General features: G+C 44.1%; 1 pseudogene; it reads left to right on the forward strand.

Moving 5' to 3' along the window:
• Positions 1 to 942: 942 nt before the first annotated feature.
• On the forward strand, positions 943 to 1060 carry LOC131810649 (U6 spliceosomal RNA; annotated as a pseudogene).
• The last annotated feature ends 18062 nt before the right edge of the window (positions 1061 to 19122 follow it).

Genomic DNA, 19122 nt, shown 5'->3' on the forward strand with positions numbered 1-19122 from the left:
ATCCAAAAAACTATTGGCAAGACCAATGTTAAGGAGAATTTTTCCTATGTTTTCCTTTAGGAAATTTAGTTTCATGCATCACATTTAAGTCTTTAATCTATTTCAAGTTAAGATTTATGAGTGATATAAGGTTCCAGTTTCATGCTGGTTTATGTGACTATTCAGTTTTAAATATCATTTATTGAACAGACTATCTTTACCCATTACATATGTTGGCCCCTGTCAAATATTAGGTGACTGTATGAAAGGATTTATTTCTAGACTCTCAATTCTGTTCTACTTGTTTATTGGTCTATTTTTATGCCAGTATACTTTATTGTTTTGAGCATGAGGGCTTTGTAGTATAGTTTCAAATCAAGAGTGTAATTTCGCTTCTTCATTCTTTCTCAGAACTGCTTTAATTATTTGTTGTCTTTTATGGTCTCATATAAATTTTAAGATTCTTTACTTCTGTAAAAAAAATATTGGATTTTTTAAAAAGATTTTTTTTATTTATTTGACAGAGAGAGATGACAAGCAGGCAGAGAGGCAGGCAGAGAGAGAAGAGGTAGCAGCTTCCTGCTGAGCTGAGAGCCTGATGCAGGGCTCGATCCCAGGACCCTGGGATCATGACCTGAGCCGAAGGCAGCGGCTTAACCCACTGTGCCACCCAGGCGCCCCTAACATTGGATTTTTGATAGGAATTGAATTTACAGATGGTTTTTGGTAGTATGGACATTTTAACAATGTTAATTCTTACCATTCATAAATATGAGCTATCTTTACATTTATGTCTCCTTCAATTTCTTTATCAATGTCATAGTTTATGGGGTACAGATCTTTCATCTTCTTAGTTAAATCTTTTCCTAAGTATTTTATTATTTTTGATGCTATTGTGAATTAGATTGTTCTCTTTATTTTTTCAGATAGTTCATCATTAGAGTGTTAAAATGCTCCTGTCTTGTGCTTACTTTGGCAGCACATATACTAAAATTGGAATGATGCAGAGAAGATTAGCGTGATCACTGAGCAAGGATGACATGAAAAACTATTTTAAAAAACGAAACAAAACAAAATTCTTGTCTTTTATATATTGATCTTGTATTTGGCAGCTTTATTAAATTTGTTTATTCAAAATTTTTTGTGAAGTTTTTAGGATTTTTTTACATGTAAGTTCATGTTATCCAAAAAAAGAAAATTTTACTTCTTCCTTTTTTTCTTTTGGAGTCTTTTATTTCTTTGTGTTCCTTGTTTCTCTGGCTAGGACATCCAGTACTATGTCAAATGAGAGTAGTGAAAGTGGACACACTTGTCTTTTTTCTGATCTTTAAGGGGAAAACATTCAAACTTTTTTGATTGAATATGAGATTAGCTCTAGGCTTGCAATATGTGTTTTTTCTTTAATGGATTTTTTAAATTATTTTTAAAAATTTTTATAAACATATAATGTGTTTTTATCCCTAGGGGTACAGGTCTGTGAATCACCAGGTTTACCCATTTCACAGCACTCACCATCACTCACCATAGCACCTGCCCTCCCCAATGTCCATACCCCCACCATCCTCTCCCAACACACCTCCCCCCAGCAACCCTCAGTCTGTTTTGTGAGATTCAGTCTTTTATGGTTTGTCTCCCTCCCAATCCCATCTTCTTTTATTTTTCTTTTCGTATGCCCGAAACCGCCTATGTTGCATCTCCACTTCATCATATCAGGGAGATCATATGATAGTTGTCTTTCTCAGATTGATTTATTTCGCCAAGCATAATACCCTCTAGTTCCATCCATGTCATCACAAATAGCAGGATTTCATTTCTTTTGATGGCTGCACAGTATCCCATTGTACATATATACCACATCTTATTTATTGATTGATCTGTTGAAGGACATTTAGGTTCTTTCCATAGTTTAACTATTGTGGACATTGCTGCTATAAACATTTGGGTGCATGTGCCCCTTCAGAATGCCACGTTTGTATCTTTAGGGTATATATCCAGTACTATAATCACTGGGTCATAGGGTAGTTCTATTTTCAGCTTTTTGAGGCACCTCCACGCTGTTTTCCAGAGTGGTTGCACCAGCTTGCATTCCCACGTACAGTGTAGGAGGGTTGCCCTTTCTCCACATCCTCACCAGCATCTGTCATTGACTGACTTGTTCATTTTAGCCATTCTGAAAGGTGTGAGGTGGTATCTCATTCTGGTTTTGATTTGTATTTCCCTGATGCCGAGTGATGTGGAGCATTTTTTCATGTGTCTGTTGGCCATTTGGAAGTATTCTTTGCAGAAATGTCTGTTCATGTTCTGCCCATTTTTTCATTCAATTATTTGTTCTTAGGGTGTTGAGTTTGATAAGCTCTTTATAGATTTTGGATAGATACTGGCCCTTTATCTGGTATGTCATTTGCAAATATCTTCTCCCAGATAACTTCTGACAGTCAACTTTTGGCTTTGTTAACTGTTTCCTTTGCTGTGCAAAAGCTTTTTGATCTGATGAAATCCCAATAGTTCATTCTTGCCCTTGCTTCCCTTGCCTTTGGCGATGTTCCTAGGAAGAAGTTGCTGCTGCTGAGGTCAAAGAGGTTGCTACCTGTTCTCTCCTCAAGGATGTTGATGGATTCCTTTCTCACATTATGCTTCTTCATCCATTTCCAGTCTATTTTCATGTATGGTATAAGGAAATGGTCCAATTTCATTTTTCTGCATGTGGCTGTTCAATTTTCCCAACACCATTTGCTGAAGAGGCTGTCTTTTTTCCATAGGACATTCCTTCTTGCTTGGTTGAAGATTAGTTGACCATAGAGTTGAGGGTGTATTTCTGGGCTCTCTATTCTGTTCCATTGATCTATGTCTGTTTTGGGGACAGTTCCCTACTATCTTGATGATGACAACATTGTAATAGAGCTTGAAGTCTGGAATTGTGATGCACACAACGTTGGCTTTCTTTTTCAATATTCCTCTGGCTATTCGAAGTATTTTCTGGTTCCATATATATTTTAGGATGATTTGTCCCATTTCTTTGAAAAAAATGGATGGGATTTTGATAGGGATTGCATTAAATGTGTAGATTGCTTTAGGTAGCATAGACATTTTCACAATATTTGTTCTTCCAATACAGGAGCATGGAACATTTTTCCATTTCTTTGTGTCTTTTTCAATTTCTTTCATGAGTACTTTAGAGTTTTCTGAGTATAGATACTTTGTTAGGTTTATTCCTAGGCATCTTAGGGTTTTGGGTGCAATTGTAAATGGGATTCACTCCTTAATTTCTTTCTTCAGTCTTGTTTGTATAAAAAAATGCAACCAATTTCTGTTCATTGATTTATATCCTGACACTTTACAGAATTTCTATACAAGTTATAGCAGATTTGGAGTGGAGTCCTTTAAGTTTTCCACATACAGTATCATATCATCTGCAAACAGGGATAGTTTGACTTCTCTTCTGCCAATTTGGCAAAATTTGGATGCCTTTAATTTCTTTTTGTTATCTGATTGCTGAGGCTAGGACTTCTAGTACTATTTTGATGAGCAGTGGTGATAACGGACATCCCTGCCGTGTTCCTGACCTCAGCGGAAAAGTATTCAGTTTTTCTCCATTGAGAATGATATTTGCAGTGGGTTTTTCATAGATGGCTTTGATAATATTGATAATATGTGCCCTCTATCCCTACACTTTGAAGAGTTTTAATCAGGAAGGGACACTGCACTTTGCCAAATGCTTTTTCAGCATCTATGGAGAGTATCATATATTTTATTGATGTGCTGTATCACATTGATTGATTTGCAGATGTTGAACCAACCTTGTAGCCCTGGAATAAATCCCAGTTGGTCGTGGTGAATAATCCTTTTAATGTACTGTTGAATCCTATTGGCTAGTATTTTGGTGAGAATTTTCGCATCTGTGTTCATCAAGGATATTGGTCTGTAGTTCACATTTTTTATGGGAACCTTGTCTGGTTTTGGGATCAAGGTGATGCTGGCCTCAGAAAAAAAAAGTTTGGGAGTTTTCCTTCCATTTCATTTTTTTGGAACAGTATCATGAGAATAGGAATTAATTCTTCTTTAAATGTTTGGTAGAATTCCCCTGGGAAGCCATCTGGCCCGGGGCTTTTGTTTGTTTGGAGATTTTTGATGACTGTTTCAATCTCCATACTGGTTATGGGTCTGTTCAGGTTTTCTATTTCTTCCTGGTTCAGTTGTGGTAGTTTATATGTCTCTAGGAATGTATCCATTTCTTCCAGATTCTTGAATTTGTTGGCGTAGATTTGCTCATAGTATGTTCTTATAATTGTTTGTATTTCTTTGGTGTTGGTTGTGATCTCTCCACTTTCATTCATGATTTTATTTATTTGGGTTCTTTCTCTTTTCTTTTTGATAAGTATGGAAAGGGGTTTATCAATCTTATTAATTCTTTCAAAGAACCAGCTCTTAGTTTCGTTGATTTGTTCTATTGTTTTTTTTTGTTGTTGTTGGTTTATTGTGGTTTTTGTTTGTTTGTTTGTTTGTTTCTATTTCATTGATTTCTGCTCTGATCTTTATTATTCCTCTTCTCCTGCTGGATTTAGGCTTTCTTTGTTGTTCTTTCTCCAACTCCTTTAGGTGTAGGGTTATGTTGTGTATTTGAGATCTGAGAGAGAAGCGTGGTTGCACACGTCTGTCACTGCACTCCCCAGGAGAAAGTCTGGGGAGGGCGCAGCACGCCTCCCCCAGAGAAGAGAAGGAGCCTTTGGCCTTGTGGTCGGGAAAAGGACGGGAAGCAGGGTAGCCTGCCATGGCAGGAATAGCAGGCCGGTGGCAAGACAAGTGTCACCCGCCCTCTGTGCGGAGAGACAAAGCCTGGTTCCTAAGGAGACATGAGGGGACAACTAGGGCAGGGACACGTGCTCCACTCTGAGGAAGGAGTCTGGGCAGAAGGCAGGCCTGTCCTGTGCCTCTGGTCCCAAGGGGATAGCATCTCCTTGACCTCCTGTCTGTAGGGCAGACTTGGGCTAGCTACCAGGTGCCATACCCGGAACTCGCAGAAACAGCTCAGTCGAGAAACGGGCAGTCACATGCCATATTCCTCCAACATGTGACAGCGTTTTCGGTGGCAGGGGGTTTGCGGGGGAAGGAGTGGGGACAATCCCCAAAACTCCCCATTCCAGTGAACGGGCGGTGATCAGGGATCCTGTCACCTCTCCTTTCCTGTGGGGAAACACTGGCCTTGTCCGCGAGTCAGCCTGAGGTCCAGTTCCAAAGGCCAAGCGTTGCCTACACCGGGAGACTGTAGTGTGCATAGAGTGCCATCTTAGGCCACGCACGCTGCTGCAGGGTTGTGACTGTGTCTGCTTAGTTCGGCCTGGCAGGGTGAAACCAGGGCGCCAACATGGAGCCCGGGAAAGCAAGCCACAAGAGACACCGGCTCTCCCGCAGCTCTTCTTCCCTGATGCGACAGAGCAAACACCCAAAGCCTTGCTGAGGAAGCAGCAGCGAAGTGCGGTTCGCGCCAAGCTGAAAACCTCTGTGAAAGCATAGCAGTCGCTGGGAAATCAGAGTCGGTTCTGTGGGCTGCTTTTGTTGCTTGCCTTAGCCTAGTATTCGCAGCACTATGGGAGAAACCCGCATAGAGCGAAAGCCTCTTTGCCCTGGCATCCCCTCTGGGAAAGCACAGCATTCTTTGGGAAATCAGAGTCCAGTCTGAGGGATTCTCCTGTTGCCTGAGCTGGTCTTCTCAGCACGGAGTAATAAACCGCATGGAGCGAAATCCTCTATGCCTAGGCATCACCTCTGCCTGAGAGAGAAGCACGCTTGCGCCTTTGGAAAGAGCCTTAAGGAAAAAGAAATGTTTTTCACTGCACTCCCCAGGAGCATGTCTGTGGAAGGTGCAGCAGGCTGCCTGGGGAGAAGAGCAGGAGCCATTGGCCTTCTGGTCTGGAAACAGTTGCGAAGCAAGAGAGCCGGCCCTGGCAGGCACAGCGGCCGGTGGCAATACAAGTGTCACCCGCTCCCAGTGCAGAGAGACCGAAGACTGGCTGCGAAGGAGACAGGAGGGGATGAGGTGGGCAGGGCGCGTGATCCACTCTTAGGAAGGAGTCTGGGCAGAGAGCATGCCTGTCCTGAGCCTCTGGGCCCAAGGATACAGCAGTTCCTTGGCCACCTGTCCCTGGGGCACACATGCGCTAGCCACCAGACGCCTACGCTGAACTCGCAGAAACAGCTCCCTGAAATAACGGGGAGTCAGATGCCTACTTCCTCCAGGATGTGGAAGCTTGGAGGAGGCACGGGGTTTAAGGGGAAGGAGTGGAGACAGTCCCCCAAAGCTCACTATTCAGTGGACGGGCGGTGTGCAGGGATCCTGTCCCCTCTCCTTTCCTGTGGGGAAAGCACTGGCCTAGTCCGAGAATCCGCCTGAGTGTCAGTGTAAAAGGCCAAGGGATGCCTACACTGGGAGATGGTAGTGTGCATAGAGTGCCATCCTAGGCTATGCACGCTACTGCAGGGTTGTGGCTGTGTTTGATTAGTTCGGTCTGGCAGGGTGAACCCAGGACATGAACATGGAGCCGGGGAAAGCAAGGCCCAAGAGGCACCAGCTCTCCCACGGCTCTTCTTCCCTGACGCGACTGAAGCCTTGCTGAGGAAGCAGCAGCGAAGTGCTGTTCGCTCCAAGCCAAAGCCTCTGCGAAAGCACAGCATTCGCTCAGAAATGTTCTGCGGGCCGCTGCTGCTTGCCTGAGCCCAGTCTCGTGGTGGGAGAAACCCGCATACAGCGAAAGCCTCTTTGCCTGGGCATCTCCCCTGGGAAAGCAAAACGTTCCTTGGGAAATCAGAGTTGGGTTTAGGGATGCTGCTGCTGCTTGCCTGAGCTAGTCTCCGCAGCTCGGTGGAAGATACCCGCATAGAGTGAAATACTCTTTGCCCTAGCATCCTCACTGCCTGAGAGAGAAGCCAAGTATGGGGAAGGCGCAGCATGCCGCCCCCGGAGAAGAGAAGGAGCCGTTGGCCTTGGGGTCGGGAAACGCTCGGGAAGCAGGATAGCCTGCCATGGCACGAACAGCAGGCCGGTGGCAAGACAAGTTTCACCCGCTCCCTGTGCGGAGAGATGGAAGCCTGGCTGCTAAGGAGACATGAGGGGACGACTAGGGCAGGGTCGCGTGCTCCACTCTGAGGAAGGAGTCTGGGCAGAAGGCAGGCCTGTCCTGTGCCTCTGGTCCCAAGGGGACAGCATCTCCTTGGCCACCTGTCCCAAGGGCAGTCTTGGGCTTGCCACCAGGTGCCATACCCGGAACTCAAAGAAACAACCCCATGGAGAAACGGGCAGTCAGATGCCGTCTTCCACCAAGATGTGGCAGCGATGTGGGTGGCAGGGAGTGTGCTGGGGAAAGAGTGGAGACTGTCCCCCACAGTTCCCCATCCCAGTACACGGGTGTGTGCAGGGATCCTGTCCCCTCCTCTCTCCTGTGGTGAAGGCACTGGCCTAGACCCCGAGTCTGCCTGAGCGCCAGAGCAAAAGGCAAAGCCTTACCTACCACAGGAGATGGTAATAGGCATAGAGTGCCATGCTAAGACACACACGCTGCTGCAGGGTTGTGACTGTGTCTGCTGAGTTCGGCAGAGCAAGGTGAACCCCGGGCGTGAACTTGGAGCCCGGGAAAGCAAGTCCCAAGAGACACCAGTTCTCCCGCGGCTCTTCTTCCCTGCCGCGACAGAGTGAACACCCAAAGCCTTTCTGAGGAAGGAGCAGCGAAGTGCGGTTCGTGCCAAGCTGACAACCTCTGCGAAAGCATAGCAGTCGCTGGGAAATCAGAGTCGGTTCTGTGGGCTGCTTTTGTTGCTTGCCTTAGCCTAGTATTCGCAGCACTATGGGAGAATCCCACATAGATCGAAAGCCTCTTTGCCCTGGCATCCCCTCTTGGAAAGCACAGCATTCTTTCCGAAATCAGAGTCGGGTCTGAGGGATTCTCCTGTTGCCTGAGCTGGTCTTCTCAGCACGGTGTAATAAACCGGCATGGAGTGAAATCCTCTATGTCTGGGCATCCCCTCTGCCTGAGAGAGAAGCGCGCTTGCACCTGTGGAAAGAGCCTTAAGGAAAGGGACACGTTTTACACTGCGCTCCCCAGGAGCATATCTGTGGAAGGTGCAGCACGCTGCCCGGGGAGAAGAGCAGGAGCCGTTGGCCTTCTGGTCTGGAAATGGTTGCGAAGCAGGAGAGCCAGCCCTGACAGGCACAGCGGCCGTTGGTAATACAAGTGTCACCCGCTCCCTGTGCAGAGAGACGGAAGCCTGGCTGCTAAGGAGACAGGAGGGGATGAGTATGGCAGGGCGCGTGCTCCCCTCTTAGGAAGGAGTCTGGGTAGAAAGCATGCCTGTCCTGAGCCTCTGGGCCAAAGAGATAGCAGCTCCTTGGCCACCTGTCCCTGGGGCACACATGCGCTAGCCACCAGGCGCCTACCCTGAACTCGCAGAAACAGCTCCCTGAAATAACGGGGAGTCATATGCCGACTTCCTCCAGGATGTGGAAGCTTGGAGGAGGCACGGGGTTTAAGGGGAAGGAGTGGGGACAGTCCCCCAAAGCTCACTATTCAGTGGACGGGTGGTGTGCAGGGATCCTGTCACCTCTCCTTTCCTGTGGGGAAAGCACTGGCCTAGTCCGAAAATCTGCCTGAGTGCCAGAGTAAAAGGCCAAGCGATGCCTACACTGGGAGATGGTAGTGTGCATAGAGTGCCATCCTAGGCTATGCACGCTACTGCAGGGTTGTGGCTGTGATTGCTTAGTTCGGCCTGGCAGGGTGAACCCAGGACGTGAACATAGAGCCCGGGAAAGCAAGGCCCAAGAGGCACCAGCTCTCCCACGGCTCTTCTTCCCTGACGCGACAGAGAGAATGACCAAAGCCTTGTTGAGGAAGCAGCAGTGAAGTGTGGTTCGTGCCAAGCTGAAGTCGCTGGGAAATCAGAGTCGGTTCTGTGGGCTGCTGTGTCTGCTTGCCTTAGCCTAGTATTCGTAGCAAGATGGACGATACCCGCATAGAGTGAAAGCCTCTTTGCTCGGGCCTCCCCTCTGCGAAAGCACAGCATTCTTTGGGAAATCAGACTCGGGTCTGTGGGTTGCTCCTGTTTGCCTGAGCTGGTCTCCACAGCGAAATCCTCTTTGCCTGGGCATACCATCTGCCTGAGAGAGAAGCGCGCTTGTGCCTCTGGAAAGAGCCTTAAGGAAAGGGACACGTCTTTCACTGCGCTCCCCAGGAGCATGTCTGTGGAAGGTGCAGCACGCTGCCCAGGGAGAAGAGCAGGAGCCGTTGGCCTTCTGGTCTGGAAATGGGTGCGAAGCAGGAGAGCCGGCCCTGGCAGGCACAGCGGCCGGTGGCTATACAAGTGTCACCGGCTCCATGTGCAGAGAGACGGAAGCCTGGCTGCTAAGGAGACAGGAGGGGATGAGGTGGGCAGGGCGCGTGCTCCTCTCTTAGGAAGGAGTCTGGGCAGAAAGCATGCCTGTCCTGAGCCTCTGGCGAACATGATGCGAACATGGCGCCCGTGAAAGCAAGGCCCAAGAGGCACCAGCTCTCCTGAAGCTCTTCTTCCCTGATGCGACTGAAGCCTTGCTGAGGAAGCAGCAGCGAAGTGCTGTTCGTTCCCAGCCAAAGCCTCGGCGAAAGCACAGCATTCACTGAGAAATGTTCTGCGGGCTGCTGCTGCTTGCCTGAGCCCAGTCTCGCGGTGGGAGAAACCCGCATACAGGGAAAGCCTCTTTGCCTGGGCATCTACCCTGAGAAAGCACAGCGTTCTTTGGGAAATCAGAGTTGGGTTTGGGGATGCTGCTGCTTGCCTGGCCTAGTCTCTGCTGCTCGGTGGAAGATACCCACATGGAGCGAAATACCCTTTCCCCTAGCATCCCCTCTGCCTGAGAGAGAAGCCACGTGTGTGGAAGGCGGAGGACGCCGCCCCGGAGAAGAGAAGTAGCCGTTGGCCTTGGCGTCAGGAAACGCTCGGGAAGCAGGATAGCCTGCTGTGTCACGAACAGCAGGCTGGTGGCAAGACAAGTGTCACTCGCTCCCTGTGTGGAGAGATGGAAGCCTGGCTGCTAAGGAGACATGAGGGGACGACTAGGGCAGGGTCGCGTGCTCCACTCTGAGGCAGAAGCCTGGGCAGAAGGCAGGCCTGTCCTGTGCCTCTGGTCCCAAGGGGACAGCATCTTCTTGGCCACCTATCCGAAGGGCAGACTTGGGCTTGCCACCAGGTGCCATACCGGGAACTCGCAGGAACAGCCCCATGGAGAAACGGGCAGTCAGATGCCGTCTTCCACCAAGATGTGGCAGCGATGTGGGTGGCAGGGCGTGTGCCCGGGAAGGAGTGGAGACAGTCCCCCACAGTTCCCCATCCCAGTGCACGGGTCTTGTGCAGAGATCCTGTCGCCACCTCTCCCCTTTGGTGAAGGTACTGACCTAGACCCGAGTCTGCCTGAGCACCGGAGCAAAAGGCATAGCCTTACCTACCCCAGGAGATGGTAATAGGCATAGAGTGCCATGCTAGGACACGCACGCTGCTGCACGGTTGTGACTGTGTCTGCTTAGTTCGGCATAGCAAGGTGAACCCCGGGCGTGAACTTGGAGCCCGGGAAAGCAAGTCCCAAGAGGCACCAGCTCTCCCGCGGCTCTTCTTCCCTGCCGCGACAGAGCGAACACCCAAAGGCTTGCTGAGGAAGCAGCAGTGAAGTGCGGTTCGTGCCAAGCTGACAACCTCTGCGAAACCATAGCAGTAGCTGGAAAATCAGAGTCGGTTCTGTGGGCTGCTGTGGCTGCTTGCCTTAGCCTTGTTTTCATAGCAGGATGGGAAAAACCCGCATAGAGCGAAAGCCTCTTTGTCCGGCAACCCCTCTGGGAAAGCACAGCATTCTTTGGGAAATCAGAGTCGGGTCTCTGGGATGCTCCTGTTTGGCTGAGCTGGTCTCCTCATCACGGTGTCATAAACCAGCATGGAGCGAAATCCTCTTTGCCTGGGCATCCCCTCTGCCTGAGAGAGAAGCGCGGTTGCGCCTGTGGAAAGAGCCTTAAGAAAAGGGACACGTCTTTCATGCGCTCCCCAGGAGCATGTCTGTGGAAGGTGCAGCACGCTGCCCGGGGAGAAGAGCAGGAGCCGTTGGCCTTCTGGTCTCGAAACGGTTGCGAAGCAGGAGAGCCGTCCTTGACAGGCACAGGGGCCGTTGGTAATACAAGTGTCATACGCTCCCAGTGCAGAGAGACGGAAGCGTGGCTGCTAAGTAGACAGGAGGGGATGAGTATGGCAGGGCGCGTGTTCCCCTCTTAGGAAGGAGTCTGGGTAGAAAGCATGCCTGTCCTGAGCCTGTGGGCCAAGGAGACAGCAGCTCCTTGGCCACCTGTCCCTGGGGCATACATGCTCTAGCCACCAGGCGCCTACCCTGAACTCGCAGAAACAGCTCCCTGAAATAACGGGGAGTCATATGCCGACTTCCTCCAGGATGTGGAAGCTTGGAGGAGGCACGGGTTTTAAGGGGAAGGAGTGGTGACAGTCCCCCAAAGCTCCCTATTCAGTGGACGGGTGGTGTGCAGGGATCCTGTCACCTCTCCTTTCCTGTGGGGAAAGCACTGGCCTAGTCCGCGAGTCCGCCTGAGCGCCAGAGTAAAAGGCCAAGTGATGTCCACACTGGGAGATGGTAGTGTGCATTGAGTGCCATCCTAGGCTACGCACGCTACTGGAGGGTTGTAGCTGTGTCTGCTTAGTTCGGCCTGGCAGGGTGAACCCAGGACGCGAACATGGAACCCGGGAAAACAGGGCCCAAGAGGCACTAGCTCTCCCGCAGCTCTTCTTCCCTGACGCGACTGAAGCCTTGCTGAGGAAGCAGCAGCGAAGTGCTGTTCGCTCCAAGCCAAAGCCTCTGCGAAAGCACAGCATTCACTGAGAAATGTTCTGCGGGCTGCTGCTGCTTGCCTGAGCCCAGTCTCGCGGTGGGAGAAACTCGCATACAGCGAAAGCCTTTTTGCCTGGGCATCTCCCCTGGGAAAGCACAGCGTTCCTTGGGAAATAAGAGTTGGGTTTGGGGATGCTGCTGCTGCTTGCCTGAGCTAGTCTCCGCAGCTCGGTGGAAGATACCCGCATGGAATGAAATACCCTTTGCCCTAGCATCCCCTCTGCCTGAGAGAGAAGCCAAGTGTGGGGAAGGCGCAGCACGCTGTCCCCGGAGAAGAGAAGGAGCTGTTGGCCTTGGGGTCAGGAAACGCTCGGGAAGCAGGATAGTCTGCCCTGGCACGAACAGCGGGCTGGTGGCAGGACAAGTGTCACCTGCTCCCTGTGCGGAGAGATGGAAGCCTGGTTGCTAAGGAGACATGAGGGGCCAACTAGGGCAGGGTCGCGTGCTCCACTCTGAGGAAGGAGTTTGGGCAGAAGGCAGGCCTGTCCTGTGCCTCTGGTCCCAAGGGGACAGCATCTCCTTGGCCACCTGTCCCAAGGGCAGTCTTGGGCTTGCCACCAGGTGCCATATCCGGAACTCGCAGAAACAACACCATGGAGAAACAGGTGCACTATCTAAAAAGAGATCAGAGAACTTGGACTGGAGTTAGTAGACATGGAAGTAAATAAAATATTACAGAGAAGAATACTCTGTGGTCCACAACCTAAACGGGCTGGGATTCCCATCATTTGGGTCCCTGTAGCTTTACAAAAGTCAATTAATATTTGTATCTCCGATTAAAGTTGATTCCCCAGTACTTTTTCAAACATCTCTTGTAACGTATTGTTTCCTAGAAAGAAAGGTATTTTGCACATGTGTCTGCCTTTGTCTCTGGTCATGATCTCAGTCAGGATCCTGGGATCGAGCCCCATATCGGGCTTCCTGCTCATTAGGGAGTATACTTCTCAGTCTCTCTCTGCAGCTACCTCCCCCTGCCTCACTCATGCTCTGTCTCTCAAATAAATAAATACAATCTTTAATTTTTTAATTAAAAATAAGATAAATAAAATAATATAAAAAGTCTGGTCTTACTGCCCCATTTAGCTCCTTTTTTTTTTTTTTGAGTTGTATTTAAAGCAGCATGAGAGAACATGATGCTCTCAAACTTAAAAAAAAAAGGAAAAAATTGAGTTTTGTTAGTATTTAAGATCTTGTCTGCTAGATAAAAACGTTGGCTTTGTTAACGTGAAAATTAACAAAAGAGAATAAGATAGAATTCTAATAATTTTTGTAGAAATTAAAAATTTCCTCCAACCCAATTACATACAGACCCATTAAGTAAATTCATTCCAATGTCCCAAACCAACCTTTTCTAATAGTAATGCATCTGTGTAAATAGGTTCAACCCAAGGAATAAATAAATATTATTATTTTTTTCCTGTCTCTTCCACACTCACATCTGGGTATATTGGTAGCAAGCCAATTATCTATCTTATAAGACATGATATCATAAGGAGGGTATTCTGTTCATTTGGGACAACTGAAAATCATTGTAATTTTATCTTGATGCAGTAACTTGAGATGGCACAGTGTGGGTTATGAATATATTTTATATTTTTTACTGGGAAGAAGAGATTACAGAGATATTGGTTATCCAAGAGAGACTGACAGGTGTTGATAGTTGCCAGGTCAATATCCATCTACTTTTTCCTTTAATATCAGAAAGCACTGAGGGATTGACAACCAGGAAACTTAAAACAACATTAAATATTTTATTGTCTCTTTTCTAGTTATATTGTAACCATACGACAAAGTATCAGTTGTACAAGCTATCATTCTCTTTTACCTCTATCTTTCTGCCAGAAATGTGGGCTTAATAGTGAGAACTCCAACAGCAATTTTTGCAACTGTGAATAAAAAGCCATGAAAACCACTAAGATAGTTCACTTGACTTTCTTTTTTTTATTTTTATTTTTATTTTTTTTTTAGATTTTCATTTATTTATTTGACAGAGAGAGGTTACAAATAGGCAGAGAGGCAGGCAGAGAGAGAGAGGAGGAAGCAGGCTCCCTGCTGAGCAGAGAGCCCGATGCGAGACTCGATCCCAGAACTCTGGAATCATGACCTGAGCCGAAGACAGTGGCTTAACCCACTGAGCCACACAGGCGTCCCTCCATTCAATTTCTTAACTGAGTCTCAAATGCATCCTGAGTTCTAACCTAAACCTAAGTTCTACTTCTTACACGTTGTTATATGACCAAATTCTTTCAGTTCAGTATTTTGTAACATTTAAATATTAATCAATTGATGCTTTGTCTATTTCTATGAAAATAATTTGAATACTGTAGATATTGTTATATTTATATATTTATAATCAAAGTTTCATCAGTTGAAGTTTTTGGAAATTTCAGATATAATGATTAACCTAAAATGATACTGCCTCAAATCCCTCTGATATCAAGGCCCAACACCTGATTATAGCCAAACCTGTGGTGGATAGTTCCATGGGAAATTGAAGTTACTTAACACTGATAGCATCTCATGTTCTCTCTCTCATTTTAGAATGTCTCCAACACAACCCCAAAGTGTAGGAGAGTTAATGTCCTCTGAGGACAGCTCTCAGTGAAGTGGAAATAAGAACCATAGATAAAATTGTCAGTTTTCAGGTCTTCATGAGGACAACTTAAAGAAGTTTCTCAGGACCTTTCAGTAAAAGCAAGCCTTCATTTTCTATCCACAACAATTATATCAACAATGTACCTCTTTGACAAAGTTGCTTCTTCACTGTCTCACTTTCCCATTCTTTTCTACCTTGGATAATCTCCCAGATAAACTAACAGTACTCAAATCCTTTGCCCTACTCTTTGCTCTCAGGATAAATGGAGCCAAAAGACTTAGATTAATATCAAGTTCTGAATGGGATCTTAGAGCTATTTCTGTCCAGATTTTCATAAACATAGGGACCATTGAATTATCAGGCTATAAATAAGTTCTAAATGGAGGGGGCAAAAGCAAAAAGTAGAAATTTTTATGTTTGATTTTTAATCATGATTGACTTTATTGATTATTAAAAATACTAACATTATAAAAGTGTGGATCTTTGTAAAACAATGTCATAATGTAAGAAATAAGTTGCATAGTCCTTTGGAGAATATTAAACCAAGTGTTCAGGTGCCATCTAATTTCTTGTTTAATCCAGAACTTTGGTGTGCATTATCTTGAGGAATAGGATTTTGAAGTCCAGACAGACTAACAGAAAAACTGACCCATATGTGTGTGTTTATATTTCTGCATTTGTTGTAAAAATCAAAGTGTGATTGCCGGTTTAAAATGGTAAAACTAATAATGTTCATGGACTCTAGTATAAATTTTCTAATTGTATGGGAAGAATCCAATAAACATAGAATTAATTGATTTGCAAATCCTCAAAGAGCTACAGGATCAGGTAGTGGTATGTTCTGATTCAACAGCATCATAATGCAACATTTTATATGTGTGGCTACCGGATATTTTCATGAATGCTTGCTAGCTAGTCAGCCAATACAGAGAAATATTAGGTAGGGTAATTACTCACAGTTGTGTTTAATAAAATGAGAGAAAATTATCAAATGACACTAATAATAATAATCCTATAGCAGGCTAAATAATTCAATGATAATTACAAGTATTAATCTAGCTTTCTTCCCTGATTATGACTCTTCTCTCCTTTATCATAATGGCAGTAGCAGATTGTCTGCAATGAATTGTGAAAACCCAGCAGTGACTTTGGCAGTGAAGGCCTCCCATCAATTTTGATAGGTTAAAATGATTCTGTTTGGTCTTGAGCAAATATGTCAATTTTTTTGTTCTGTGTGTGTCATAAAAGAAAGAAGCAATAGTAAATTCTTGCTGTTATTCCATGGAGCCAATAAAATCATACTGCCAACAAGAGGCTGTTGACACTGTAAGTGTAGTTAACTGTCTTGAAATACTAGGCCTCGAAATAAAATTCCAATATTTCACATAACCTCTTATTTTTTAAAGAAAACAAAACAAAACAAAACAAAACAACTATACTGCTTACATTTAGGGCCCTGCTGTTGTGTAACTATTTTTGAACATGTCTACTGTAAGTGTATATATATATTTTTTTTCTGTGCAATAAATTCATTTAGAGATAAATTTGGATTGCAAATTATTTTGGGGGAGGCATGGTATTTGTGGCTAGTCTTACAAGTAAAAAGGACTAAAAGAAAAAAGAAAAACATTTTTTATTAGAGCATACTTACATCTGTCCAAAGTACTTCTTTACTATAATACTGACTAATGTTTAATACTGTACACAAAAAAAGAAGTTAAATGAGTTATAATTCAGTCAAAGTATAACTGGCCATTTTAGAACTTACCACTGAATCTTTCTGGTATGAAAAGGGATATCTGGCAATCTGGTCCAGTTCATTACATCAGGTCATTTGTATGTTCTTATTACCATTTTGATAGCATAGCACATTTTATAACCCAGACATTTTACAATGGAACTATGATGCATGTATTTTCAAAATTATAGACATACATGAAGCTATGAGGTCAAAAGGGATGAATGTCCGTAGTACCATATAGACTCAACAAATAAAAGTGTCCAAGGCTCTGAGTGAGATTTATGAATATTGTGTAAGATTAGGCCAACATGTGGTTTTGACATAAATAATCTGTTCTTAAATTAGAATTACAGTCGTTGAGTACAGTGTTGAAAATGGCAGATAGATTTTAGCTATCTTTGCTCACTAGGGAAAATGTAAAAATTTTTAGTTTGGTCAGATTTTCACTTAAATTCTGAAAAATCTTACGTTTGAGAGAACCCTTCTGAAATAAGAATCCTTAAAGACATAACCCCTTTGGCACAAGTTTTCAAGAAACTTGTTTGATGTTGTAGACAATTATATGGCACACGTACTGTTCTAGATGTTTCATGCCAATAATATGTAAGCCATACCAAGGCTACATATACATTTAGAGATGTTCCTCAGCTTACAAGGGGGCTATGTACAGAGAAATACATACAAAATTGAAAATGTATTTAATACCCCTAAACTATCAAATATCATAGCTTACCTTAAGCTTATTTAAACATACTCAAAACACTTACATTTGCATGCATTTGGGCAAAATCATCTTAAGCAAAGCCTATTTTATAACAAAGTATCAAATATCACATGCAATTTATTAAATATTACACTAAAAAAAAGAAGAATGGTTATATATAGAATGCTTGTAAGAATATCAGGTGTTCACCCCTGTAAACTTCTAGCTGACTGGGAGCTGTGGCTCACTGCCCCTGCCCAGCATCACAAGACGGCACCATACCACATGTCATTGGCCCTTTTTATAAAGACCCAAATTCAAAATTCAAAGTACAGTTTCTACTGAATCACTTTCACTTTCACATCATTGCCAAATATATCACAAGTTGAATCATTGTAAAGCAGGAGCCATCTGATTTGAAAGTTAAATCACAGTCACCCATATACACACCAAAAAAAGGCCTTCATGTAGGCCCATCTATGTATCTCTAAACAACATAGTGTGACATATCAACGGCAAAAAATGGATGTGAAGGGGACAATTGCTTTGCATCAGTACTCTGAGCAGTAACATACATGGCCTTACTCACCTAGCAGAACTCCAGAGCTAGCTGATGGAAAGGAATTTTACAAATGTTTGCTGAACAGCATAAGCACTATTATTTTTAATTTAGTGTGCATATCTGTTTTCTCAAGATATGTTAATGTATTTTATTGACTTATTACAAAACCAAATAATTTCCTCTTATTTAAGTGGCAGGTAAATAGAATTCTTTTTAATTTAAATCAAATGGCTTTTTAGGGAAAATATACTAAAAATTTTGAAACTTGTATTACTTATGAATCTTTTATTGGAATCCTTATCAAGTTGTATTTTTCAAGTTTTTCCTAAATAATCTTCAATGAATTAAAATATTTTTTGGACTTTACTCAAGGCTATTAACACACAATTCACTTTGTTAAATTTAGTGCTAAACATTCAACCAAAACGTTGTGTCTTTTTTTTTCCACTAACACATCCTCCATCTACTGGCTGAATTCTCTCCCCAACTAGCACATATATACCAATGTCTATCTTTAGAATAAGTAAGGGTCATCTTTTGTCTTTATTCTATTCCTCGTATGCTTCTGAACTTGTTGAATTTTAATATAGTCACACCATAAGCATCACATATTTGATTCCCCTTTCAATAGTAAACAGTGCACAACCAGAGCATACCTTCAAAGCTATCAATAAACTTACTCTGATATATTATTTTTGTATTTTTGTAAATTAAAATAATTAAATTATAGAACAAGAGTTTCAGGTGGTAGGTGTTGTAAGTTTTACCCAAACTGACTTTTGTCAAACTAGTTTTTGTCATCGTATATGTCAAGTAGTTTTCTCAGGTTTATTTTTAGAATATCCTTGTATAATGAATATTTACACTGATATCTAGTATAAAAATCTTGCAATTTATTTTAGAAACATTAAGATATTGAAAATCAATCTATTTCTTTGATTCATTAAAGACATTTTTGGCTTGTTTCCAGTACTTTCTTACTGGTTAAAAAATGAATTTGAAGTAGTCTGAATTTCATTATTATATGGCACTTTCCCTTTGATGAATACAAAAACGATATTCTATATTAGCTATCTGAAAAGAATTCATTTTTTTAATTTTATTTATTTGTTAGAGAGAGAGTGAGAGAGAGCACAAGCAGGGGGAGCAGCAGGGTGAGGGAGAAGCAAACTCCCGGCTAAGCAGGGATTCTGTTGCAGAACTGAGTCCCAGGACCCTAAGATCATGACCTGCGCTAAAGGCTCAGGTGTTTAACTGACTGAGCCACCCAGGTGTCCCAATCTGAGAAGAGTTCTGTATGTTATTCCTATTCATATGAAGTTTAAAGTTTAGGTAATTAACTTAATATTTTAGTGGCTATTACATAGATAGCACTATGTTCCAGGCAGAGAGTAAGAAAGAAATATTAAATCAACCATATTCTATGCCTTCTAAATGAAAATAATTAATCAATCATAATAAATCCTTCTATTTATGGAATATCAACTCATAAGCTTTCCTCCATATGAACAATGCCAAATACCAGAATAAAGGGTCATCTAATACAAATAAAGGATAGAATTAAAGAATTCTGGTAAGCCATTTAATTTTGAAAAATGGTGCTATATTGTTGCTGAGTTGTGGTTTTCAGTTACATAATATCTGA

This window comes from Mustela lutreola, chromosome 10, assembly GCF_030435805.1.
Source record: "Mustela lutreola isolate mMusLut2 chromosome 10, mMusLut2.pri, whole genome shotgun sequence".
NCBI classification, from domain to species: domain Eukaryota; kingdom Metazoa; phylum Chordata; class Mammalia; order Carnivora; family Mustelidae; genus Mustela; species Mustela lutreola.